Raw genomic sequence first — 26,614 nt, forward strand, 5'->3', positions numbered from 1 at the left:
TCTTGCTCACATCCGGACACGCCCCCCCAATTTTTTAAATTTAATGCACAAATACACTATACATTGCCAATTGTTTGGTAAAATTTAAAAGATGATCTTATGCCGAATACATAAACATGATATGCTTTAAAATTGTGCACGCCCGTGCAGCAGCAACAAACTACGTACATTTTTAAAAGCCTTTAAAAGCAGTTACACGTTACCACTTTAGATTTACAGAGGAGGTCTACTGCAAAAATTACTGCTGAATACATAGATGCCAAACACGGCTTGCTTCAAAATTGCACACGCCTGTGCAGCTGCAACAAACTATGTACATTTTTAAAAGCCGTTACAGGTTACCACTTTAGATTTACAGAGGAGGTCTACTGCAACAATTACTGCCCTTTATCTGATGTTTGAAGCGATACCTCACATGCACGGCACTATTGCGGTCTACATATGACACCAGACCGATGCTTGCGTTCGCCTTTGCATGGAAATGCGGAAGGACAGAGGTGCTTGAATTCTTTTTTTTTTTATTATTATTTGTTTTGCTTTTTTATTTTATTTTGATGCCTTCCCTTTTTTTGAGTCCCGGTTCACACTAGGGCGACCTGTGAGGCGACCTGGTCGCCTCACAGGTCGCCTCCCATAGGGAAGCTGCGGACCCGTTCTAATAGGAGCGACACAAGTTGCTCCAACTTAGAAAAAGGGTCCAGAGCTTCTTTGGGGCGACCAGGAGGCGACCGCCATAGACTTCAATATTATGAAGTCCGTGGTGGCCGCTCCGAGGTCGCGGCGTGCTGCTCGCAACACGACCTCGGAGGTCGCGGTCCAAAGTAGCGTCGCCCCAGTGTGAACGGGGCCTTAACCATTTTTGTTATCACAGGGAATTTAAATATTTTAAATATCCCTATGATAGCAATAAGTAGTGACAAGTACTCTTTTCTTAAAAAAATTTGGGTCTATTGGACTCTAGATCTCTTCTCTGACCTTTAAAGCATCTGACCACACAAAGATTGGTGTGATAAGATGCTTTTCCAATGGCGCTGTTTATATCTGGCCAAAGCAAAGTCATGAAATGCTCGTAGCTTCCAGTATCTTAGGCCATATAGATGATTGGAGCCATTCTGGTCTCCAATCAGTTCAATGGTCAGCTGACGGAACCACTGGCTGCAGTCTCGGGTTATCCGGTGGGACAGAAGAGCCAGAGAAAACCATGGAAGGTGACAGGAGGTGTGGGGGGGGGGGGGGAAGTCCGGGAGGGGGGGGGGAGTCCCCTCCCACTGCTTGTAAAAGCAGTCTAGCAGCTAATTATCTGCTAAGATTGCTTTTATGTGAAAGCTGACCGCTAGCTGTAAAAAACAAACAATACCAGAAAGTGTGTAAAAACTGTTCCATGCTACGGTCTCTAAAATGCGATAGCCAATATCTTTCCAAACCCTATGTGAAAAAGTATGCTGTGCTGTATCCTAAACAATACCAGAAAGTGTGTGGTATGCCCACCATTAGACCTCCCAGCATCCACCCACTTCTAATAATGGGCATACATGCCATGTTTTTTTTTTTTTCCTTCAGCCCATGGGCTGAAGGAAAAAAAAAAGTACATAGCAGATTCCTCCATTCACATTGATCAATGTGGATGAAGTAATCTCTGCCAAGAAAAATATATGGCGAAGCATAGGGAAGATCCACCCTGTGTGTCCACACCCCATCCCCTATACTTCGCCATATATGCTCTTTTTTTTAACTGCGGTGGTGAAATCACCTCCTACAGCACTGCAATCATTGATTTACCTACATGCTGAGAGCAAACGTTGTTGCTGTCAGAATAAACAAATCAGTGCTGCAGCTGATGGGCGTACCTGCAAAGCAAACAATGGTTAACAATAAAACACAGTAACAATAAAACATTACAGTATATTATAAAGTACAGTAAAAGTAGTGTTTGGAGTGTTCTTTGGGTAGGGGTACTAGGGAGGACATCCGGAAAATGCCTCTAATGCAACCAGCTCACTGCATCTGGATTGTGAATTTTGGCCACAGCACCTTCTTATTGCAGAAGGACTGTGATGATCTTTTCCTGGAATTTTAGGAAGGATCTACTTCTTACTGATGCTTTGTACAGTGCTGTATTTAGGCCCAGTCCTAGGGCGGCATTTTGCAGGGGGCAGCAAAATAGCCACCCTCCGCCTCCATTAGCCACTGGTTGCTAGAGCCGCCTGGCGTCTAGCAACCAGTGATGTCACACCTTCGCCCGCCCCCCCTCTCTCTCCCCCTTTCCCTCTCTCTTTCACCCCCCTCCCTCTCTCTCACCCCCTCCCTCTCTCTCACCCTGCCTCACCCTCTCACCCCCCTCTCCCTCTCTCTCTTACCCCCCTCTCTCTCTCTCTCTCTTTCTCACCCCCCTCTCTCTCACCCCCCTTTCCCTCTCTCACTTTCTCTCATCCCCTCCTCTCACCCCCCTCTCTCCTTCTCTCTTCCACCCCCCCCTCTCTCTCTCATCCCCCCTCTCTCTCATCCCCCCCCTCTCTCATCCCCCCCCTCTCTCATCCCCCCCCTCTCTCATCCCCCCCCTCTCTCATCCCCCCCCTCTCTCACCCCCCCCCCTCTCTCACCCCCCCCTCTCTCTCTCTCACCCCCCCCTCTCTCTCTCACCCCCCTCTCTCTCATCCCATCCCCTCTCTCTCTGTAATCCCCCCCTCTCTCTCTGTAATCCCCCCCTCTCTCTCTGTAATCCCCCCCTCTCTCTCTGTAATCCCCCCCTCTCTCTCTGTAATCCCCCCCTCTCTCTCTGTAATCCCCCCCTCTCTCTCTGTAATCCCCCCCTCTCTCTCTGTAATCCTCCTCCCCTCCCTCTCTCGCTCATCCTCCCCTCCCTCTCTCGCTCATCCTCCCCTCCCTCTCTCGCTCATCCTCCCCTCCCTCTCTCGCTCATCCTCCCCTCCCTCTCTCGCTCATCCTCGCTCTCATCCCCCTCTCTCTCACCCCCCTCTCTCTCTCTCACCCCCCCCCATCATCTGGTCTTTCAAGTCCACCCCTCCCATGTAAAGGTTGTATTCGTGGACACAGAGGGGCTTCTCAACAACACCAGTTGCCGTTGCAATTTGGACTGTCATATATGTGTGAATGGAGGACAGAACGAAAACATTCCGTGTGTCCCTCCGCTTCACTGCAAGCAATTTATCAGACTTCACATGCGCCAATTCCAAAATCAAAAAGATGTCTAAAAAGTGGCAAGCTTGTATAGAAGTTGTCCACCTATAAATAGTACCCCTTTCCAAATAAGGGTGACCCCAAGTCCCAAACAATCTCGCCACAGCTCCCCATGTAGTCTGGGCAGTTGGGGGGCTCTACATTGCTATCTTGCTATCCTGCGGTTGTTGCACCTTAGCAACAGAAGAAGGTGCTCGGGTACGCCTGACTTAGCAGGGACCACTACTCCCATCGTCAGAGCCATCTGTCAGGGTGTCGCTACTCTCTACAGGTTTGAATACGGAGCCTGATTCTGACAGTGAAGCTTACCCATCGCTTTCATCTGTCATGCTCAGTATCGTGTAGGCCTCTTCACTAGTGTACCTCTGTTTGGACATTTTGGCCAATACATTTATGGGTACCTAGTGTGACTCACAGGTAGAAAAAGCACAATATACATAGTTACATAGTTAGTCAGGTTGAAAAAAGTCCACCTGGCTCAACCAATAAAAAACAGTAAAGAAAACCCAACCATACAATCCCCTATACGCAATCCTATACCCGAAGTTGATCCAGAGGAAGGCGAAAAACCCCAGCAAAGCATGATCCAATTTGCTACAGCAGGGGGAAAAAATTCCTTCCTGACCCCCCGAGAGGCAATCGGATATTCCCTGGATCAACTTTACCTATAAATATTAGTACCCATTTATACTATGTACACCCAGGAAAGAATCCAGGCCTTTTTTAAAGCAATCTAGTGAGCTGGCCAGAAACCTTTCTGTATTTGGAGACAAAATCGGTTTCCCTCTAGACGTAAAGAGTGCCCCCTTGTCCTCTGTGTTGACCTTTAAAGTCAATAACTCAACACCTAGTTCACTATATGGACCCCTTATGTATTTATGTAACTGCTAGTGCCAGCGAAGATCAAGCCTGACTCTGCTAACTCTGCGGTTTATTGTGCTTTGTATTAGAAGTGACAGTAATCTGCTGATACTGCACTTCTTGGGGGCTGGGCAGGGGGGCTAAACTACCTGATGTCACCTGTGACACTAATACAGTGATCAGAAAAAAAAAGATCTGTACACTATATACAAGGAGCTGCGGCCTTATCTGCTGGAGGGACGATTAAGCTTCCCTAGCAAGGAAGTGACCTCAGATAGCACAATCCTATGAACTCCTGTGAGTTCTGGGAACAGCTGTCTGGCTCACTTTAATATCTTTTGGCACTTCAGCTGTTGGCTTAGCCTCTGGCTTCTGTGCTTGAGGCTTGGTAGCTTTTAAACCCTTCTTTGATGGATTATTTGTTTCTATTTGTACAGTCTCCGTAGATGGATCAGCCTGCGGCATCTGACATCACTGGCTTCTGTGCCTGCGGCTTGGTAGCTATGGTGTTCTCTTCTTTTTCTTATTGCACCTGCAGACCAACTGCTTCCATGTTGTAGTCGGTTTAGCTGTTGGTTCAGCCTCCAGAGGTGGAATTGTTGCCTCTGTTTCTTGCCTCTTCCCCGCTTCCATGTCTTCAGGCATTTCAATTGCTGGTATGGCTGCCTGAGATGGTTCCGTCGCTTCATGTGGCGTCTTCACTGTACCTTCTTTCCTGCAGCAGCTCTTTGCCCTTTTTCGATGTATATAGTTTTGTAAACTCTTTGTACATCCCCTGCCCAAGAATCTGTGCCCAGTTCATTAATCTCCACCCGCTTCTGTCCAAGAAGTGCATCAGCCTTCTGCCCCGACTCCATATCTTCAGGCGTGTCAGCTGTTCTTGGTACAGTCTCAAGAAATTGATTGCTTCCAAGTCTTCAGGCATTTCAACTGTTGTTTGTACAGTCTCAAGAGATTGATCTGTTGCAGCTGTCGGTTGAATCGGTTGAATCTGTTGGTAGTCTCCCTCCATATCGATAACTACATGCAGATTTTCTGGTGGCTTCTTGGGCATGAGCCCCTCTTCCATCGATTCTATAGGATCGATTCGGCACAACTCTTCCAATGCTTTTGAGGCATCTATTACTTTGCGCCAGTATTCCTCTAATTTTAAAGCATTGGCTAATGTTCGCCTCTGTTTCCGGTACAGATATCTGTGTAGATAAAATAAAGATAAATTAGGTATTTTTTGTCAAGTGATCAAACCCCCAGTAAGCGCAAAGATGAACCCTGCATAGAGAGCTATAGAAAGTGATAAATCAACTTACCTAAACACGATTGCTGCCACAATGCACAGTATAAACAGGAAAAGCCACACTCCTGCAGCGATCTCCAGGTATAAGATGTAGCCTTTGTTTTCCATGTCCTGAAGAAACTCCGCCATCTCCAGGAAGTCAGGGTTTTGATAGATATCTGTAGTCACTGGTCGGTCAGTGTAAGTGTCTTTTGAATGAAGGTCTGCACGGAATACATCACCTATACATGGGAGAAAAATAAAATCAGTTTACAAGGTCCATTCGTATATATAAAATAACACTAAAGTAATTCACCTAAATCTACCCCAGAGTCTGCTAAGGTGAAAACATTCAGGATAGGAGGTCAGATGTAGAGGAGCCAGGGTCAGGATGAAATGCCCTGGAGCCTTCACCTTTCAAATCTGGTTGATAATTTAATTCTCCCATAATTCTGTCCTCACAGATCAACTTTAAATCGCTGTGTTAGTTAGGGTGTTTTTAAAATAATTCCTCAACCCCTCTTAGTGCAGCGTACCTTACTTACCTTCTTTACTGATCCAGTGTTCTTTTCTCCTGCAAGGTCCCAGCTGGCTCCTCTTTATAGTGGGATAAGTGCCCTTCCTTCCCATGAGTAAGCCATACTCCTGTCGCCCTCCAGAGCTTTCATGGAATAAATGGGGCAGCAGAGATAATTATGAAGAGGAGTCTGCCAGGACCATGTCAAGTAAAATCACTGTATGGAGTCAGGCCAGCCCTTGCACTACACAGTTGAAGGTAAATCTAAAGGAAATTAAACAAGAAAATTGTGTAGTGTATGGCCAGCCTAATGGGCCATACACACTATAAGATTTTCTGAAGACTTTTTCCTTTAGACTTACCAAAACCATATAATATGAGGTCAAACCTAAACACTTTCAATTTGTATGCAATCTGCACTACATAGAAAAGGTAAATCCGAAGGAAATCCAACCACAAAAGTTGGATAGTGTGTATCCAGCTTAACCACTTGCCGACCGCCGCAAGTACATATACTGCGGCGGTCAGCCCCGTGCAGGCAAAGTGACGTATGGGTACGTCACTCGCCTGCGAGCCAATAGGGGGCAACCGCGCGCCGCCGGAGGCGCGCTCCCGCCCCCGCTCGTTCACTGTGATCCCCGCGCGTGTGACCAGCGGACCCGATGTCCGCCGGGCACTCGCGATCGTCCGTTACACCGGGAGAAAGGCAGGCGGCTAATGTAAACAAAGCCGCCTGTCATTCTTCCCTATGTAAGAATAGTGATCATACGGTTCTGCTATGTAGGACTGTTGATCACTATTGTTACAGCTCAAGCCACAGCCAATCACAGTTAGAAACACGCCCCTAGGGACACACTTAACCCCTCCCTCTCAAAAAAGTTAACCCCTTCACTGCCAGTGTCATTTTTACAGTAACAGTGCATATGTATAGCACTGATTACTGTAGTAATGTCACTGGTAACCCCAAAAGTGTCAAAAATGTCAGTCAAGGGTCCGATCTGTCCGCCGCAATGTCGCAGTCCCGCAAAAAAAAAAAAAAAAAAAAATTGCAGATCGCCGCCATTACGGGTTAAAAAAAAAACCAACAAAAATTACAAAAATCTTTACCTTAGTTAGTAAACGCAATAACTTTTGCGCAAACCAATCAAAATACAATTTTTGCGATTTTTTTTTTTTTATGTAGCATAAAACAAATTGGCCTAAAATGTTAAAAAATTTTGATCTTTAAATTTTCTTGGGGGGATTTTCATATAAAAAAAATGTGAAAAATATTGTTATTTTTGCAAAATTGTCGCTCTTTTTTTGTTTATAGCGCATGATCAAAAAAAAAAAAATCGCACAGGTGATCAAATACCACCAAAAGAAAGCTCTGTTTGTGGGAAAAAAAGGACGTCAAATTCGTTTAGGTACAGCGTCGCACGACCGCGCAATTGTCCGTAAAAGTCACGCAGTGCCGAATCGCAAAATAGGCCCTGGTCAGGAAGGGGGTAAAATCTTCCGGGGCTTAATTGGTTAAACAAGAAAATTGTGTAGTGTATGGCCAGTCTAAAGCTGGATACACACTATACAACTTTTATTGGTAGATTTCCTTTAGATTTACCTTCCAACTATGTTATGCAAGGGCCTGCCTGAATACAAATGGAAAGTGTTTAGGTCTGACCTTCTATTATATGGTTTTGGTAAGTCTAAAGGTAAAAAATCTAAAGACAATTGTATAGTGTGTATCCAGCTGGCCATACATTTCAATTTCCTTGTACAATTGTTCTTTAGATTTACCATCAACTATGTAGTGCAAGGGCCTGCCTAATTGGATACAATTGAAAGTGGTTTAGTTTTGACCTCATATGGTTTTTGGTAAATCTAAAGGAAAATTGTACAAGAGATTTGAACATGTATGGCCAGCCTAAGGTAAGTATTATCACAGATGGGCTGCCAATCTATGGAGATTTGGAGTTCTGTACAGGTGTGGGAGTCCATTATATACAATCATCATTTTTCTTTACTATCCTTTCCACCTAATTCATGTAATGTACTATTTTTTTTTTAGGTGTAAAAGCTTTCAATCTAATGTTTCAGCAGCCCACACATACTCTGATATACAACCGTCATTCTGGCAGATGACAGAATTTCCATGTTACTAGTCTGGTCCTGACTATTACTAGGGATAAGCTGGATTCAGATCCAAACTCCGTCCAGAACCCGCAGGAAGCTGTCACATGATCACATCCCGGCTGGCCCAATGAGCAATGTCATTGTCCTACTATTGCCATGTGCACTGGCATGCGCAGCCTATCACATTAGGGTATGCACCCCTGAGCACAAACAAACACATGTATATCAGCAGAGCAGTGGATGGTGTCAGTAGTTTTTATTTTTTTACAATTTTATTTTTTTAATTATTTATTAAATGTATTATTTTTTATTATTTTTTTTTTTTACTATTTTTTTTTTTAAGAGTCCCATTGGGGGGTTTTAGTGAAATATCAAAGTTCTAAACAGACCCCTGATGTCTCACTTTTGAGACAAAGAAAGGGGCGGAGTTTCCCTAGTTCCTTTCTCTGCAGCGGCAGTTGCACTGGACAGTGAACTAATGGGAAGTGCTCTGTGCTGAGCGGCTTTCGTGTTCATTCACAAACGAAAGCATAGTAAACATAGTTTAATATGCTACACTTAAGAATGAACACAGAAGGATTGGTACAGATCACTCACTGTGTTCATTCAGAAAAGAAGAAGGTCAGTAAATGAAATATTTACCGGCCCCTTCCCCCGCTCTCCATCCTGAAACATCCCCCGCAGCAGCCAGCGGGGCTGGAGGGAAGCTGGCAGCACTGTAGGGGGGAGACAGGTGGGGAAATCAATACTGCACAGGGTGATTAGGGTGTGCCCAGGCACACCCTGTGCACACGCCTATGGCCATGTGGTCATATTAGGCCAGTGATGTCACAAGGATCCTCGTCCCACAGCTCATTTAGGCCAGTGATGTCACAAGGATCCTCGTCCCACAGCTCATTTAGGCCAGTGATGTCACAAGGATCCTCGTCCCACAGCTCATTTAGGCCAGTGATGTCACAAGGATCCTCGTCCCACAGCTCATTTAGGCCAGTGATGTCCCAAGGATCCTCGTCCCACAGCTCATTTTGGCCAGTGATGTCACGAGGATCCTCGTCCCACAGCTCATTTAGGCCAGTGATGTCACAAGGATCCTCGTCCCACAGCTCATTTAGGCCAGTGATGTCACAAGGATCCTCGTCCCACAGCTCATTTAGGCCAGTGATGTCCCAAGGATCCTCGTCCCACAGCTCATTTTGGCCAGTGATGTCACGAGGATCCTCGTCCCACAGCTCATTTAGGTCAGTGATGTCACAAGGATCCTCGTCCCACAGCTCATTTAGGCCAGTGATGTCACAAGGATCCTCGTCCCACAGCTCATTTAGGCCAGTGATGTCACAAGGATCCTCATCCCACAGCTCATTTTGCCAGTGATGTCACAAGGATCCTCGTCCCACAGCTCATTTAGGTCAGTGATGTCACAAGGATCCTCGTCCCACAGCTCATTTAGGCCAGTGATGTCACAAGGATCCTCGTCCCACAGCTCATTTAGGCCAGTGATGTCACAAGGATCCTCGTCCCACCAGAGGCGTAACTAGAACCTTTAGGGCCCCGATGCAAGAAACCATGAAGGGCCCCCCAGACCCCTGGCCGGGGCCCTTCCCTTCAAGCCCGGGGCTCTTCCCACTAATCCTGGGGCTCTTTACTCTCGTTGCATGGCCTTTTAGTACGGTCCCGCAGCAGGATCCTTTCACAAGTTCTGCAGTGGGCCCCCTTCCTGCAATCTTGGGGCCTCCCCACAGTGGTGCAATGCCAGGGCTTGGTCGCAAGTGTGACCTTTGAGATCCTGGAAGTTCACCCACTGGTTTTCTATCGGGCCCCCTGGAGCATGGGGCCCGGTAGCAATTGCAACCCCTGCAACCCCCGTAGTTACGCCCCTGCGTCCCACAGCTCATTTAGGCCAGTGATGTCACAAGGATCCTCATCCCACAGCTCAGTTAGGCCAGTGATGTCACAAGGATCCTTGTCCCACAGCTCATTGGCCAGCAATATGGCTAAAAGACACCCATATAAATGGCAATACTATATAACGAATATATAAGATCAAATTTTAAATGAGGAAAAATAACTTACCATGCGTCCCATGACTCTTCAGGACATGAATATTGACCTTTTCAGTGCCTGCCTTCTCCAATCCATTTATTGCAATGTGAACCTGATACGTGCCGCTGTCAATGAGGTCCATAGGATTGATGACCAGGGAGCAGTCTCCCTTGTGTAATTGCATCGGGTTTAATGATGCCCTTTTGTTGGGCTCGCTCACGGGCAGATACCCATCATCACCCAAACGGATTATTGGGGTGAATGTATCAGCGCCGTTGGGCTTCACCCTCCACTCCAGTTGAATCTGATGACCCCCGCTGGGATCATTCAGTTTAAAAAAACATGGGATCAGCAGCTGCTGTCCCTCTCTAGCGACCAGATTATGGTGGTACAATAGGACGCTCGTAACTTCTGCACCTGGAGAAAGAGAGAAAAAAAAAAAGGTTATTATCTTCACAAGTCTTAATTAAGCCAGAAAATCACAAATTTAAACATTGTCAGGGGCAGGGATCACTTTGGGGGATATTAAAAAGTTTGAACTTTTCTTGGCATGCATGTCCTTAACCCCCCTCCGTGAGCTAAATGAGAGATCTGAGGTCTTTTAGACCCCAGATCTCTCATTAAAGAGGACCTGTCCTACTTATTTTTTTTTTTCAACTTTAAAATTTTTATCATAATAATAAAAGTTTTCAGTGAACTTTTTACAACATTGATGTTTACATTCCTTGTAATAGGATTAAAAGCGATCAAAAAATAATCAAAAAATTAAAATGTGTAAAAATAGTGATAAAAAAAGCAAAATAAATAAGAAAAAAAGAAAAATTTAAAGCGCCCGTCCCTCCGCGCTCACGCACAGAAACGAATGCATACGCAAGTCACGCCAGCATATGTATATTCAAACTACACATGTGAGGTATCGCCACGATCGTTAGAGAGAGCAATAATCCTAGCACAAGACCTCCTCTGTAATGGCCAGTTCACACCATATGCAGACCAGTGCGTTTTTTTTTTTTCCCATCAAAGACGCATGGAAAGTAGGGTATATGGTTTCCAATGGCATAGTTTACACCAGTGCTTGCAGTTCCAGCGCGTTCCAGTTCAGTTCTAGAAAAAAAGTAGGAGGGCAAGTTCACACCATTAAAACCCAGTCCGGATGCGTTCCAGATGCTTTTCTGCGTGCGCGTTTTTGATGCGTTCCTATGCATTCCCCCCCCCCTCTTTTCTTAACCTTAAATAAGTACGTGTGTTCCAGTGCGTTTTACAGCGATTCAGTGCAGGGAAAATGCAGCATGTTCTACTTTTTTTTTCTGGAACTGGAACGCACTGGAATTGCAAGAACCGGTGTGAACTATGCCATTGGAAACCATATAACCTACTTTCCTTGTATTTTTGATGCAGAAGAAAAGGCACTGGACTGCATGTGGTGTGAACTGGCCTGAACATGCTGCATTTTTCCTACACTGGACTGTACTCGAATACTGTAAAATGCATCAAAAACGCACTGGAAGGCATCTAAATGGCCTAGGGGCCAGTTCACACCACATACAGTTCACACACATAGTTCAAGGCATGGAAAATAGGTAAAATGGTTTCCAATGGCCTAGTTTACACCAGTGCTTGCATTTCCAGTTCCCCCCCCCAAAAAAAAAAGGTAGAACATGCTGCATTTTTTCTGCACTGGACTGTACTGGAACGCTGTAAAATGCATTAAAATCGCACAGGAACACACGTCTTTATTTGGGGGTTAAGAACAAAGAGGGCGGGGGCGGGGGGGAAGCACTGGACTGCATCAAAAACGTACATGCAGAAAAGCATCTGGAATGCATCCGGACTGCGTTTCTATGGTGTGAACTGGCGCTAACTCTAAACTGGTAACCTGTAAAAATTGTTAAAGCGTCGCTTATGGAGATTTTTAAGTACGGACGTTTGTCGCCATTCAATGAGCGTGAGCAATTTGGAAACCTGACATGTTAGGTATCAATTTACTCGGTGTAACATCTTTCACATTATAGAAAACCCAAAAAATTGGGCTAACCTTACTCTTTTCTTATGTTTTTAATTTTAAAAAAGTGTATTTTTTTAACCTTACTGTTTTCTTATGTTTTAATTAAAAAAAAAAGTGTATTTTTTCCAAAAGAAATTGCGTTTGTAAGACCGCTGCGCAAATACGGTGTGACAAAGTATTGCAATGATCTCCATTTTATTCTTTAGGGTCTCCACTAAAAAAAAAAAAAAAAAAAAATTATATATATATATATATATATATATATATATATATATATATATATATATATATATATATATATATATATATATATAATGTTTGGGGCGTTCTAAGTAATTTTCTAGCAAAAAATTACTGATTTTAACTTGTAAACAACAAATGTCAGAAATAGGCCTGGTCCTTAAAGGGTAATTCCACTTTAAATTTTTTTTTTTTTTTCTTTGATCAATATGGCATTTTAATTCTTCTATAGTATTTTCAGTTTGCAGAGTCCTTAAGGTGAAGCCTGTCCCCATGTGTCCATCTCTGTGAGAAGCACTGTTTTTCCTTAGATATCGTACACCAGGGGTCTCCAAACTTTCTAAACATAGGGCCAGTTTACTGTCCTTCAGAGTTTAGGGGGGGCCGCACTGTGGCCATGGGGAGTAGAAAATGTCCCAGCATCAGTTGGAGTAAACAATGCCCCTCATTGGTGTCATTGGTAGGAATTGTGTCCCATCATTGGTGTCATTGGGCCACATCATTGGTGTCATTGCTAGGAATTGGGCCCTATCATTGCTGTCATTAGGCCCTATCATTAGTGTCATTGGTAGGAATTGTGTCCCATCATTGGGGTCATTGGTAGGAATTGTGTCCCATCATTGGTGTCATTGGGCCCCGTCATTGGTAGGAATTGTGTCCCATCATTGGTGTCATTGGGCCCCATCATTGGTGTCATTGGTAGGAATTGTGTCCCATCATTGGTGTCATTGGTCCCCATCATTGGTAGGAATTGTGTCCTATCATTGGTAGGAATCGTGTCCCATCATTGCTGTCATTGGGCCCCATCATTGGTGTCTTTGGTAGGAATTGTGTCCCATCATTGGTGTCATTGGTAGGAATTGTGTCCCATCATTGGTGTCATTGGGCCCCGTCATTGGTAGGAATTGTGTCCCATCATTGGTGTCATTGGGCCCCATCATTGGGGTCATTGGTAGGAATTGTGTCCCATCATTGGTGTCATTGGTAGGAATTGTGTCCCATCATTGGTGTCATTGGTAGGAATTGTGTCCCATCATTGGTGTCATTGGGCCCCGTCATTGGTAGGAATTGTGTCCCATCATTGGTGTCATTGGGCCCCATCATTGGTGTCATTGGTAGGAATTGTGTCCCATCATTGGTGTCATTGGTCCCCATCATTGGTAGGAATTGTGTCCTATCATTGGTAGGAATCGTGTCCCATCATTGCTGTCATTGGGCCCCATCATTGGTGTCTTTGGTAGGAATTGTGTCCCATCATTGGTGTCATTGGTAGGAATTGTGTCCCATCATTGGTGTCATTGGGCCCCGTCATTGGTAGGAATTGTGTCCCATCATTGGTGTCATTGGGCCCCATCATTGGGGTCATTGGTAGGAATTGTGTCCCATCATTGGTGTCATTGGGCCCCATCATTGGTGTCATTGGTAGGAATTGTGTCCCATCATTGTTGTCATTGGTAGGAATTGTGTCCCATCATTGGTGTCATTGGGCCCCATCATTGGTAGGAATTGTGTCCTATCATTGGTGTCATTGGGCCCCATCATTGGTAGGAATTGTGTCCTATCATTGGTGTCATTGGTAGGAATCGTGTCCCATCATTGCTTTCATTGGGCCCCATCATTGGTGTCATTGGTAGGAATTGTGTCCCATCATTGGTGTCATTGGGCCCCATCATTGGTAGGAATTGTGTCCCATCATTGGTGTCATTGGGCCCCATCATTGGTAGGAATTGTGTCCTATCATTGGTGTCATTGGGCCCCATCATTGGTAGGAATTGTGTCCTATCATTGGTGTCATTGGTAGGAATCGTGTCCCATCATTGCTTTCATTGGGCCCCATCATTGGTGTCATTGGTAGCAATTGTGTCCCATCATTGCTGTCATTGGGCCCCCATTTTTGGTGTCATTGGTAGGAATTGTGTCCCATCATTGGTGTCATTGGGAGGAATTGTGCCCCATCATTTGCTTAATTGGTAGGAATTGTGTCCCATCATTGGTGTCATTGGGCCCCATCATTGGTGTCATTGGGCCACATTATTGGTGTCATTGGGAGGAATTGTGCCCCATTGTGTGTCATTGGTGACAGAGGAATTGTGCACCATTATTTGCTTAATTTGGAGGAATATTGCCCAATTGTTGGTGTCATTGGGAGGAACTGTGCCCCATTGTTGGTGTCAATGAATGAAATAGTGCCCCAAGGGCCAGATAAAAGCAGGCAAAGGGCCACATCCGGCCCCTGGACCACAGTTTGAAGATCACTGGTGTATATCATATATGCAGTACATATCTGCAATGTGTGGACATTTCCCCATGTTTTATCATTTAAAAGACTCTGCTAGTACAGAAAATACCTGTTGGATCTGTTAGAATTGCACTCAGATCCTAAGTCCTGTTATAAGGTGACAACCTATAGCAATTTTGTGATCTAAATGGTGTCAGCCCTGCCCAGTTAGATATGTCTTGTGCTAAACTATTAACCACTTCTACTCTTCAATATCGATTACATAAATGCTAATCGTTGTGTAGTATAAGATAAAAACATGGAGAGGACTCCGGCCTGCTCTGCATTTCTGACAAGATCAACAGTTTTCTTTTTTTTTTTTTTCACTTATCAAACTTATATAACAAAATGCTTCCAATTGTATATTAAACAGACCAAAATGAAGCAAATAGAAGTTCATTGTTGGGGTTTTCATACACTTTAAAAATTGACAGAAGACAAACGTGTAGGAAAAAAGCACTCTTTTCCCTACATGGGCAGTTTTTTTTGGTAAAGGTGAACGACCCCTTTGTATATTTAGCCTTATTCTTTTCTGTTCATTTTCTACCTTCTATAATATAAAAGCAATCTAAATGTCCCTTACTTGGTGCTGAGCGCACAGGAAATCCTGTGACTAGAGGAAACATCGCAAGAATCAATGTTAGCGCTAGCTTAGACATGTTGACTCTTCACTCTCTTCGTCTCCAACTGACACCAGCTGGCTCAGCGTTGGCTTTTATGCTGCTGCAGGGAATCACAGTTGCTGGGTTGTCATGGCAACAGCAGCTGCAGAACTGTAAACAGCTCAGCACAGGCTGTTTAACCAATTCAGCTCTGGACGGTTTTACCCCCTTTAAAGAACAGGCTGTTTCTTGCGATTCGGCACTGCGTTATTTTAACCCAAATAAAAAGTCCTTTTTTTTTCCCACAAATTGAGCTTTTTTTGGTGGTATTTGATCACCTCTGCGGTTTTTAGATTTTGCGCTATCAACAAAAAAAAGACCGACCATTTTGAAAAAAAAAAAACACCATATTTTTTACTTTCTGCTATAAAACATTCCCAATAAAAAAAAAAAAAATGTAAAAAATCAAATTTTTTTTATCAGTTTAGGCCAATGTGTATTCTGCTACATATTTTTGGTAAAAAAAAAATCCCAAAAAGCGTATTTTAATTAATTTGCGCAAAGGTTTTCGCGTTTACAAACTACGGGATAGATTTTCGGACTTTTTATTTATTGGTAATGGCGGCGATCAACGATTTTTTTTTTTTTTTAGCAGGACTGTGACATTGCGGCAGACAGATTGGACTCCTGACATTTTGTACACTTTTTGGCGGACCAGTGACGTTAATACAGTAATCAGTGCTAAATAATATGCACTGGTACTGTATAAATGACACTGGCAGAGAAGAGGTTAACACTGGGGTTGATCAAAGGGGTTAATGTATGCCTGTTGGTGCTTACTGACTGTGTGGGGGAAGGGTTCTGTGACAGGCACAGAGAGATCGGGGTTGTAGCTTAGCAGAAACTTCTGATCTCTCCCTGTCTGTCTGACAGAAGACTCGCCTGCTTTGTTTACATAAGCAGACAGGTCTTCTGTCAGTTTCTATGACGATCGCGGGCACGCGTGCCGCCGAGACCACGTGCATGAAATTACATAGATACATGATTTTGCGCAGCTGAGCCGCCCTGCCGCAGTATATCTGCAGTGGGCGGTCGGCAAAAAGTTAATTTGAAAAATAACCAATCTATTTTTAGAATCATCAGATATTAGCACTATGTTGGGGGGGAGGGGAATCTATCACAGATTGATCTTTTCCCATCATCTACACAACAAGCATTATAACACACCCTGTACAACATATCACTCTGATCTCTATACATACCTGCTGAAAGGTGCAGAAAGAGAAAAAAAATAATTATCACTATGGTGATCATCTTCAAATCAATTTATCAATTAGATTCCTCCAATAAAAAAAAGTGATCGATGAGAGATTTAGACTGATATGATTCGCTTTGGAGAGCAGTTAAAAAGTCTGTCTACCTCCTAGAACCGTCAAGTCTAAATGACACAGAGCTCCTCCCCTTCAGAGCTTTTATAAGCTTCCTGGGCAGTGATGTCATCACCAGGCAAGAGCAAACGATCTCAGAAGATGTTTACTACTTACTCCAGGCCAAAGTAAACTGTCAAATGTTGTTTACTTCATTTAGTCAACCCATCACATTCTGTTTTACATCGATAACAAATCCACCAATCAGATTTAGTTTGCCTTTGCACACATAGGGTTCTGGGCAGTTGAATTCTGATTGGTTGCTGTGCATTGATAAATTAACCACTTCTGGACCAGCCCATTTTTTGAGATTCGGCACTGCGATATTTTACCGGACAATTGCGCGGTCGTGCGACGCTGTACCCAAATAAAATTGATCTCCTTTTTTTTTTCCCCCACAAATAGAGCTTTCCTTTGGTGGTATTTGATCACCTCTGCGATTTTTTTTTTTTTTTTTTTTGCGCTATAAACAAAAAAAGAGCGACGTTTCTGAAAAAAAAAAAATATATATTTTTCACTTTCTGCTATATAACATTCCCAAAAAAAAAAATGTAAAAATCAAATATTTTCATCCTTTTAGGCTAATTTGTGTTCTGCTGCATATTTTTTGTTAAAAAAAAAATCCCAATATACGTATTTTGATTGGTTTGCGCAAAATTTATTGCATCTACAAACTAGGGGAAACATTTATGTAATTTTTATTTATTTTATTTATTTTATTTTTTTACTCGTAATGGCGGCGATCTGCGATTTTTAGCAGGACTGCGACATTTCGGCGGACAGATCGGACCCCTAACTGACATTTTTGACACTTTTTTGGGGGGACCAGTGACATTACTTCAGTAATCAGTGCTAACAATATGCACTGTTATTGTAATAATGCCATTGGCAGGGAAGGGGGTAACTTAGGGTTAAATGTGAGCCTAGGGGAGTGGTTTCTAATGGTGAGGGCGGGGCTTGTGAAATGACGATAGAGACCTGTGATCCTATATAGAAGGATCACAGGCACTCTATTGTCACTTCAGAGAGAACGGTCAGCTGTGTTTAAAACAGCTGACCGTTCTTTTCTCTCAGCGGGGAACAATCGCGGGTGCCTGGTGGCAGTCGGAGCCGCCGGCCCCATACATTGGCTTCCCCGCTGCCTAGTGGGGGCAGGTGTGCGACCGACCGATGTGGAGCTACGTTGGTTCGTGCAGGAGGAGCTGCCTGCCGCGGGCGGTTGTTAAGTAGTTAAATGTAAACCCCTAATGGTACTTTTATTTAATGATCACATTAAGGCTGCAACTAACAATTATTTTTATTATCGGTTATTGTTTCTATTGATTGATTTATCAGATAATAACCTTAAAAAAAGTGTGGTGTATAATTTAATTATTATGTAAAGTTTTTTTTTTTTTTTTAAAGGCAATTTATTCTTAAATATCTCTATGCATGGTTGGACCCTCACACTCCTGGGTTTCCCTCTGTCCTGTTGTGTCCCCCCCTCCCCTCCATGTTGGGGGCTGTTTGGGCCTACCTGGGGCTGGGACCTCATTTTCAGGCTGCATGGGGAGCCGAGGAGTGCGCTGTCTGCGGCGCTCGGCCGATCGTGCGCGTGTGGGGGGAGGGGGTGGCCTCGGTGGGTTCCTCCAGCTGGATGGTGTTAGGAGGGCTGGCGGGGGGTCCCCCTGTGGGTCCTGGTTACCTCGTTCCCACGCGGGGCCGCCATTTTCTTGTAGCCTTGTCTGCTTCTATGACTGTGGCCATCTTGGTACTCCCGTTTTCAGCCATTTTGCGGTGGATTCTTTTCTGTGAAGGCTGGTGGGTGTGCCTGGAGGCGTTTTTTGGTGGGAGGAGCCCCTCCCTTCACCCCGAGCAGCTTCCTTGCTCACTTCCTTTCACTGAGTCTTCGCTGAGACCTCCCTAATTCGATTGCTTATCTGGGGACAATGAGTTACTGAGCGTAGTCTCTCTCTCTCTCTCTCTTTGGGGATTTATTACCGATTGCCTGACTTCCGGGGGCGCTGTAGCGCTGTGGGGCCGCTCTTTTTTTAAAAAAAATGTAATTTTTGTCATTTTTTTGCAAATTTTGCTGGCAGGTTCTTCTGGTTTAGTATAGACCCTGCAGGCCATGTGTCCCCACATGACCCCCTCATGGAGGCTGCAGGGCCTTCCGGTTCTCCATTGTCCATCAATGCATTTTCGGCGGTTTGGAAGCATTTGGGCCAGGGTGGAGGTGACCTTGAGAGAGGTGCGCTGAAACGTTTGCCCACCTACCCCTGCCTCATCTGATGTCTCAGATTCTGAGTCTGACTCAGCCGCTGCAGATGTGGGCCTCCCTGCCGGGTCTGTTGCCTCGCACCCTGATACACGCATGATACAGGTGCTGGTGGATGCACTGGTTGTTTCGGTGCATGACACCCTGCAATTTGAAGGATGCAGTGGCGGCTGCACCTAGGGCATAAAGATGCCTACCTTCACATCCCGTTTTGTGCAAGACACCAACAGGTTCTCTGTTTTTTTGCCATGGGAAAGGATCTCTATCGGTTTGTGGCGTTCCCCCTTGGTCTCGCTTCTGCTCCTCGGGTCTTCACAAAGGTATTGGCTCTGGTCCTGTCGCTGTTGTGGCAGCGGGGTGTATCGGTCCTGGGTTCCTGGCCAATCTGCTTCTCCAGTTGGAGTTCCCTACGGTGCTGACAATGAATTTGGAAGTCACCTTGAGCACTCTGGAGGAGTTCAGGTGGGTTCTGAACCTTCAGAAGTCATCCCTGGTCCCTTCCATGAGACTGGACTATCTGGGCCTGATTTTGGACTCGTCCTCAGTCAGGGTGTTTATCCCTCAAGGAAAAAAACTCTTGGAACTTCAGACTGCGGTTCTTCAACTGTTACCGTCCAGCACATGGTCGTCCCTTCGGACCTGCATGCAAGTTCTGGGATTGATGGTGTCATCTTTCGGATGGTCCCTTTCGCTCAGTCCCTCTCGAGGATCCCCCAGAAGGCGATCCTTCTCAAATGGGACTAGACTACAAACTCTCTGGACACTCGGATCCGGCTGAGCCAGGTATCCAGGGAGTCTTGCTCTGGAATCCTTCCTCCCATTTGTACTGGACAATCATCACAGTGGATGCAAGCTTGTCCGAGTGGGGGAGGGGTCCTTGGCAGGTTCTCTGCTTGGGGAGTATGATCCCTCGAGGATCCAGGTTACCGATCAATGTCCTGGAGCTGAGAGCGATCCGGCCTTGCCTAGTTCACTGGACCGGGCACCTGTAGCTGTCCAGTGCACAGTCATTCGGACTATGCCACGACCGTGGCTTATGTCATTCACCTAGGGGGCACCAAGGGTGTCCTTTCAGTCTTGGAAGTGACAGGCATTCTAGTTGGACAGAGCGCCTTGTTCCAGCTCTCTCCGCTGTTCCCTTTCCAAGTGTGGAAATTTGGCAGGCGGATTGACTCAGTCGACAGGTCTTGGATGCAGGGGAATGGCCCCTTCATCCGGGGGTGTTTCAGCAGTTTTGTCTTCGTTGGGGCGCTCCAGACGTGGATCTGTTGGCGTGCATCTACAGGATAGTGCAGAGGTTTGTGGCCCTCTCCAGGTACCCTCTGGCAGATGCACTGGTGGCACCATGGGTTCTGTCGTAGGCAAGAACTTATGCTAAGTTCAACATGAACAATGCTTCGAAGTTTAGCATGGTCATCTGCGCAAGGATGATGCCGGCATAGTCGTGTATGAGTGATCAAGGATTGGCCAAGGTCGGTATCAGCTGCTGTCTGCCTTTCCTCCTCTCAAGTTGCTGCCAAGACTTCTTTGCAGTGAAGTATCGAGGCGGAAGGGATTCTGGTCATTCTCACGGCTCCGGACTGGCCTCGCCGAGCTTGGTACGCCGACCTGGTCAGGCTAGCCACAGGCACTACTTAGAGACTTCCTCTTAGGGAGGATTTATTGTCTCCAGGGCCAAACTTCCTTCCTGCTTTACGGTCGCTGGCTTTGTCGGCTTGGCTGTTGAAAGGTGCTGTAGGACAGGGGATTGTCTGCTTCGGTGATTCGGTGATTCCCACCCTGCTTAAAGCTTGAGAAGCGACTTCTAGGATGATTTTTCATCGTATGAGAAAGTCGTATATTGTGTGGGGTGAGTCTCTTTGGGCTTCCCCTTGCTCTTACTTTGTTGCCCGGATCTTGGCTCTCCTTCAACGGGGAGTTGGTCAAAAGTTGGCCTTGAATACTATCAAGGGTCAGATTTTGGCTTGGCAATTTTCTTCCAAAGGCTGTTGGCCGCCCGTTCCCTGGTGCGTAATTTCTTCCAGGGGGTGCGACACTTGGTACTTCCGGTGTGGCCTCTGTCGCCAACTGGGGACCTTGATTTGGTGCAGTCGGTTCTTCAAGAACCTCCTTTTGCTAGTATTCGGGGGTATCCCCTGCCTACCTTATTACAGAAGGTGGCCTTCTTGGTTGCTGTCACTCATGCAGGGTGTCGGCACTGGCGCGACATTGTCCTGTCGTTCTCCCTATACGTTGGTTCATGGAGACAAGCGGTACTTCGTCCAAATCCGTCCTTCCCTCCGAAGGTGGTTTCTAGTGTTCACTTCAACTAAGACATTGTATAACCGTCTCGGTGTCCTAAGCCCAAACATCCTAAGGAATATGCATTGCACACTCTGGATGTAGTTCGGGCACTCAAGGTGTACTTGGCGACTACTGAGTCTTTTTGTGAGTTAGGTTCGCTCTCTGTAATCCCGGATGGCCAAAGAAAAGGGCTGCCTTCGTCTGCTGTGACTTTTTTCAGATGGATCGGACAGGCGGTGGGGCAGGCTTAATCAATTAAGGATCAGGTCCTACCATTCCCTGTTTCGGCACATTCTACTCGGGCGCCTAGTGCTTTCTGGGCTTTTTGCCATACAGGCATCTGTGCTTCAGGTTGTAAGATGGCTACTTGGTCATCTGTTCACACCTTTACCAAATTTTATAAGGTGGCTGTGCTGGCACCTGCAGATGCCTCTTTTGGCCGCTGGCTGCTGTCTGGGGGGCTTTTGGCCTCCTTGAGGGTGTTTACTGTTTGTTTCAGGTGAGCCTCATCTTTTTGTTCTGATGAGTCCTATGTTGCCTGGTTGTCTGTGTTTAGCCTTGGGGACTTGTTCTTTTCTGCTGTTCCCACCCCTCATTTTATGGCACTGCTTTGGGACATCCCTACTGATATGAATCAGAGGACTGCGTCTGTCAATGAAAGATAGAGAAAACTGGATTTATGACTTACCGTAAAATCCTTTTCTCTTAAGTTCATTGACGGACGCTGTACCCGCTCCTTTATTTTGAGTTGGATTGCTTGAAGATTTCACAGGAAAAAATTCTGGAGAAAAAGGCTAGCTAAAAAAATTCTACATAAAAAAATACTTAAATGCCAGGACCAAAGATCTCAGCAAGGAACTAGGTCCACACTCCTGACTAGGCAGATTAAAACTGACATCCTATGTAGGAAGAGAGAGGGTATACCCTTCGGGACTGCCCATAGGCGTAGCCAGACCTTTTTTCTGCCTAGTGTCCTACTCCTGTAGGGGGGCAGTATAACCCTACAAATATGGATCAGAGGACTGCGTCCGTCAATGAACTTAAAGCGGAGTTCCGGGCAGAGAAACGTTTTTTGGATGAACATACCCCCGGGACAGTCAGGGCTAGCACATTCCACAATGGCTAGCCTCTGATCTGTCCCGGTTCGCACTTACCTTTTAGAAGAAATACTTACTTAGAAATTTTCTTCCACAGCGTTTCCATCTCTCTTGTGGGCAGCTGAAGCCGGCGCGGTCCTCTTCTCTGTCTTCTTCCGCGTCTTCGTGTCCCAGAATGCACTGCACCGGCCCCTCTCGTCACTTCCGGTGCGGCGCCGCATTCCTAAACAGCTTCTGGGCATGCCCAGAAGCTGTTTAGCAGGGGAATGCGGCGTCGCCCGGAAATGACGAGCGGGGCCGGTGCGGCGCATTGATTCCTGGGAGCTATGACGTTTAGCTCCCAGGAATCATCGCGAGGCAGGAAGTGACGGGGTGAGCCTCGGCGCTGGAGGAGGAAGCTGTCATAGGTGAGTATTTACGATCGTCAATAAAAAGGTGAGTAAACAAAAAAAAAAAAAAAATAACTATCCAATTCCTTTTCAGGTGCGGCATACCTAGCGGAGGGGCACAAAAAAAAAAAATCTTTTTTGTGCCCGGAACTCCGCTTTAACAGAAAAGGATTTAACAGTAAGTCAAAAATCCAGTTTTTTCTTCCACCACTTCTACCTATTCCTGCTATAGCCCTGCAAACTGGCACTGATGCGATCACACGATAACCAACTTGCTGGGAGAGGAAGATCTTGGTCACGCGCAAGCTTTATTAAAAATGGGGAAGATAGCACCTTGATGATAGAGTTCAGATCTAAAACTAAAGCTGCAGTCTGCAAAACTGACACTAGATGGTGCTATTGTAACAGTCTACGTGTAGGCAATGATTGTCTGGCTGGTTGGCAGCGGTGGGATCAGATTTACTGTATTCTGATTTCCATCTATAGTTATTTATCTTGTGGCGTACCCCTTCTGTGCAAACAGGTAACATTTATTTTTTTTGAATCCAAATTGTGTCAGCGTAATCTTTCCAGGTATTTATTACCCCTTACAGAGGTCAGCGTACTCCTCCTGACATCGCCTTCATCTGCTTTATTCTCTAGAAGCACAACGCCATCTTTGTTAAGGCATAATCCAGGGTCACCATCTACTTCCTAGATGGAGATGCCGGCTCAGAGAAGACGCAGTCATGTAAATCCTGGTGCCTGTGCACTTATTGCTTCAATACCGCGCACTTTCACCCCCTTCCTGCCCAGGCTAATTTTCAGCTTTCAGTGACGCCACACTTTGAATGACAATTGCGCGGTCATGCAACATTGTACCCAAATGAAATTTCTATATCGTTCATTGATGGACGCAGTTCTCTCTGATTCATATCAGTAGGGTTATACTGCCCCCTATGGTCTGCCCCATTTAGATGCAGAGCATGTCTGACTTTTCTATCTCAGAAAAAAAAAATTTTTAGCTAGTCTTTTTTTCTCCGGAATGTTTTTCCTGTGAGACCTTCAAGCAATTATGCCAGGCTGGGCGACAAACTGGACCCCCATATCCAGTGGTCACCCCAGTCTGGCCAGCGAGCGCGTGCAGGCCTTAGCTCCGCCGAGACATAGTCCCACTGGACAGGGACTGGCTCCGCGAGTTAAACATCTCACCAGGACGCACACAACGGGGTCTAGGCTTATGTCGCAGCGTTCCTATTTGGCCGACAGCCCCCCTACTGGGGTCCTGTCACGAGATGGTGCCCGCCTGTGTTCCCGGTATGGTGAGTATACGTCCACGTCCCCCCCTTCCCTGGCGGATTTTGGCGTGGACGCAGGCCCTCTCTCTGGGATGTTCGGACCCTCACACTCCTGGGTTTCCCTCTGTCCTGTTGTGACCGCCCCATCCCGTGTAGGGGACAGTTTTGGGCCTACCTGAGGCTGGGGCCTGGTGTGCAGGCCGCATGGAGGGCCGGGGCGTGTGCCATTTGTGGCACTCGGTCAATGGTGCGAGGGGGGGCCTCGGTCGGGCCCTCCAGGGCTGGATGAGGTAGTAGGGTTGGCGGGGGGTCCTATTGCCGTGCGGGGCTGCCATTTTGTTGTAGCCTTGTCTGTAGTTATGGCGGTGACCATCTTGGGGGGTGGTTTTCAGCCATTTTGCGGTGGATTTTCTGCTGCAAAGGCCAGTGGGAGTGCCTGGAGGCGTTCTTTTGCTGGAAGGAACCCCTCCCTTCATCCCGGGCTGCTTCCTGGCTCACTATTTTATCGGAGCCACTGCTGGGACCCTACCTAATCCGATTGCTATCTGGGGACAGTGAGTTACTGAGGGTAGTCTGTCTCTCTTTGGGGGGGTTAGTTAGCGCATGCCTGCCCTTTGGGGGGCGCTGTAGCGCTGTTGGGCCGCTTCTTTTAAAAAAAGAAGATAAATAATTATTACTAAATATAAGATTGCGCTCAACTAAACACTAGTGCAAACATAAAGCTTATGTGCAAAATTCGATATATAACACAATAAATATATATGTGCAAAATAAATATGTGCAAATGAATAAATGTGGTGAGACAAAATGACTCCAAAAAGTCCATTGTCCTAAATATCATAAATAATAGTCCATAGAGATAACAATGAATATCCGAATAGGAAATGGTATTGATAATATAGGCACTTGATAGCTATATACACTTCCACCAGAAAGCAGGGACACTCGATGTGTATACAAGCTTACCGAAGGGAGTGGACCCCTTAAGTTATAGGGGGTCAGTATAAGCGGATACAAGACATTAGGCACCCGGTAACAGGATAAGCACCAACTTCAAAGCACTCCAGACGACTCCTCCTTTAGTACCACTAAACCTGGGGGTGGACTCCCAAACAGCGTACCCAGAAAGGAAAGAAGGGGCTCAAATGGTGAAGTACGTATGGATAAATGAATTTATTGAAGATGGATGCACTTACATGATAAAATAGCAATATCAGGGCATATCAGGATAACCGTCATGGTCTCCGGGTTAGGAACGCCTTCAGCGTTCCATCTGCGTTCCACCAGGATACGGAAATGACGTGGTAGCGCAGTCACGGTCCTACGTCCCGACGCGTTTCGTCAGTTGTGTAATCTTTCTGTAATTCTTCCTGTAAAATTTGATGACGTCATCGGCGCATGCCCAGTTTGTCATTTAATTCACGGCACGATATGTGTGCTGTTTCATTAAGAAAGGATGCTTGCTCTCCCTGTATGTGTGAAAAAACGGCACAGCTATGAAGTCTCGCAAGAATGTAATTTTTGTCATTTTTATGCAACTTTTGCTGGCGGGTTCCTCAGGTTTCGTATGGACCTTGCACGCCTTGTATCCCCACCTGACCCCCTCACGGAGGCCGCAGGGCCTTCTGGATCTCCACTATCCATCAATGCATTTTTGGTGGTTCGGGAAGCTTTTGGGCCTGGGTGGAGTGGGAGGTATGCTGAAACGTTTCCCCACCTACCCCTGCCTCCTCTGATGTCTTGGATTCTGAGTCTGACTCTGCCGACGCAGACGTGGGCCTCCCTGGCAGGTCTGTTACCTCGCGCCCTGTCTCCTCTGGTAATGAGGATGACATTTCACCTCCCCTGCCACGCATGATACAGGCATTGGTGGATGCACTGGTTGTTTTCGGGGCATGACACCCTGCGATTTGGAGGACGCAGTGGCTGGTGCGCCTGGGGCGCAGGTTGCGTCTGGCACTCTCATGCCACCCGTAGCAGCTTGTTTTGCTAGCAGGCTCATGTAAGATGGGACCGTCTTAAAACGTTCCCCTAGGGGGTCTAAGCGCCTGCTAGACGTTACAGTTTTGTGGAGTCTCTGGTACTGTGAACTGTTCCACCTATGGTGGACGTGCGGTCTCTAGGGTGCATTGGCCTACCGTTGTTCCGGTGGGAGAATCCCCATCCTTTAAGGACTTGGGGGGATAGCATGGCACGGGCTGTGGCTCGCGATCTGTACTCCCTAGCGGGTCTGCACTGGGCTCAGTGTTCATGATTGCCCCTGCCGCGCAGACTCTGCCTGATGGGCGGAGTTCCAATGCCGTGTCCTGGTGAGGGGCAAGTCCCTCCTGCCCTGGGGGAGCTGTTGGACCAGCTGGCGCAGGGGCTGCAATTTGTTTGTGATGCCGCGCTGGACTCCTTTTCTTGGGTGGTTATCCAAAGTATACTTGACTGAAGTGTTGGCCTGTGGATCAAACTTCTAAGAAGACCTTAACGGATCTCCCCTTTCGGAGGATCGACTGTTTACATGAGCCTAGGGGACATTATACAAGGGTCTCGCGGGGGGGGGGGGGGGGGTGTGGAGAGTGCTTTCTTCCACAGGCTACCAAGGGTAAAGACCTTCGTCGGGGACGAGGTCCCTCCCTTCCGGCTCACCTCAGTTTCTTCGTTCCTTAGGGACAGTGGTTGTGGCGAAGTCCTTCAAGACTTCCTCTGATGGTTTCCAAACGATCCTAGTCTGGACAAGAGATAATTTTTTTTTCCAGACCTGTGGACTGAG

Source organism: Pelophylax lessonae (genome assembly GCF_965119305.1).
Source record: "Pelophylax lessonae genome assembly, chromosome: 3".
NCBI classification, from domain to species: Eukaryota; Metazoa; Chordata; class Amphibia; order Anura; family Ranidae; genus Pelophylax; species Pelophylax lessonae.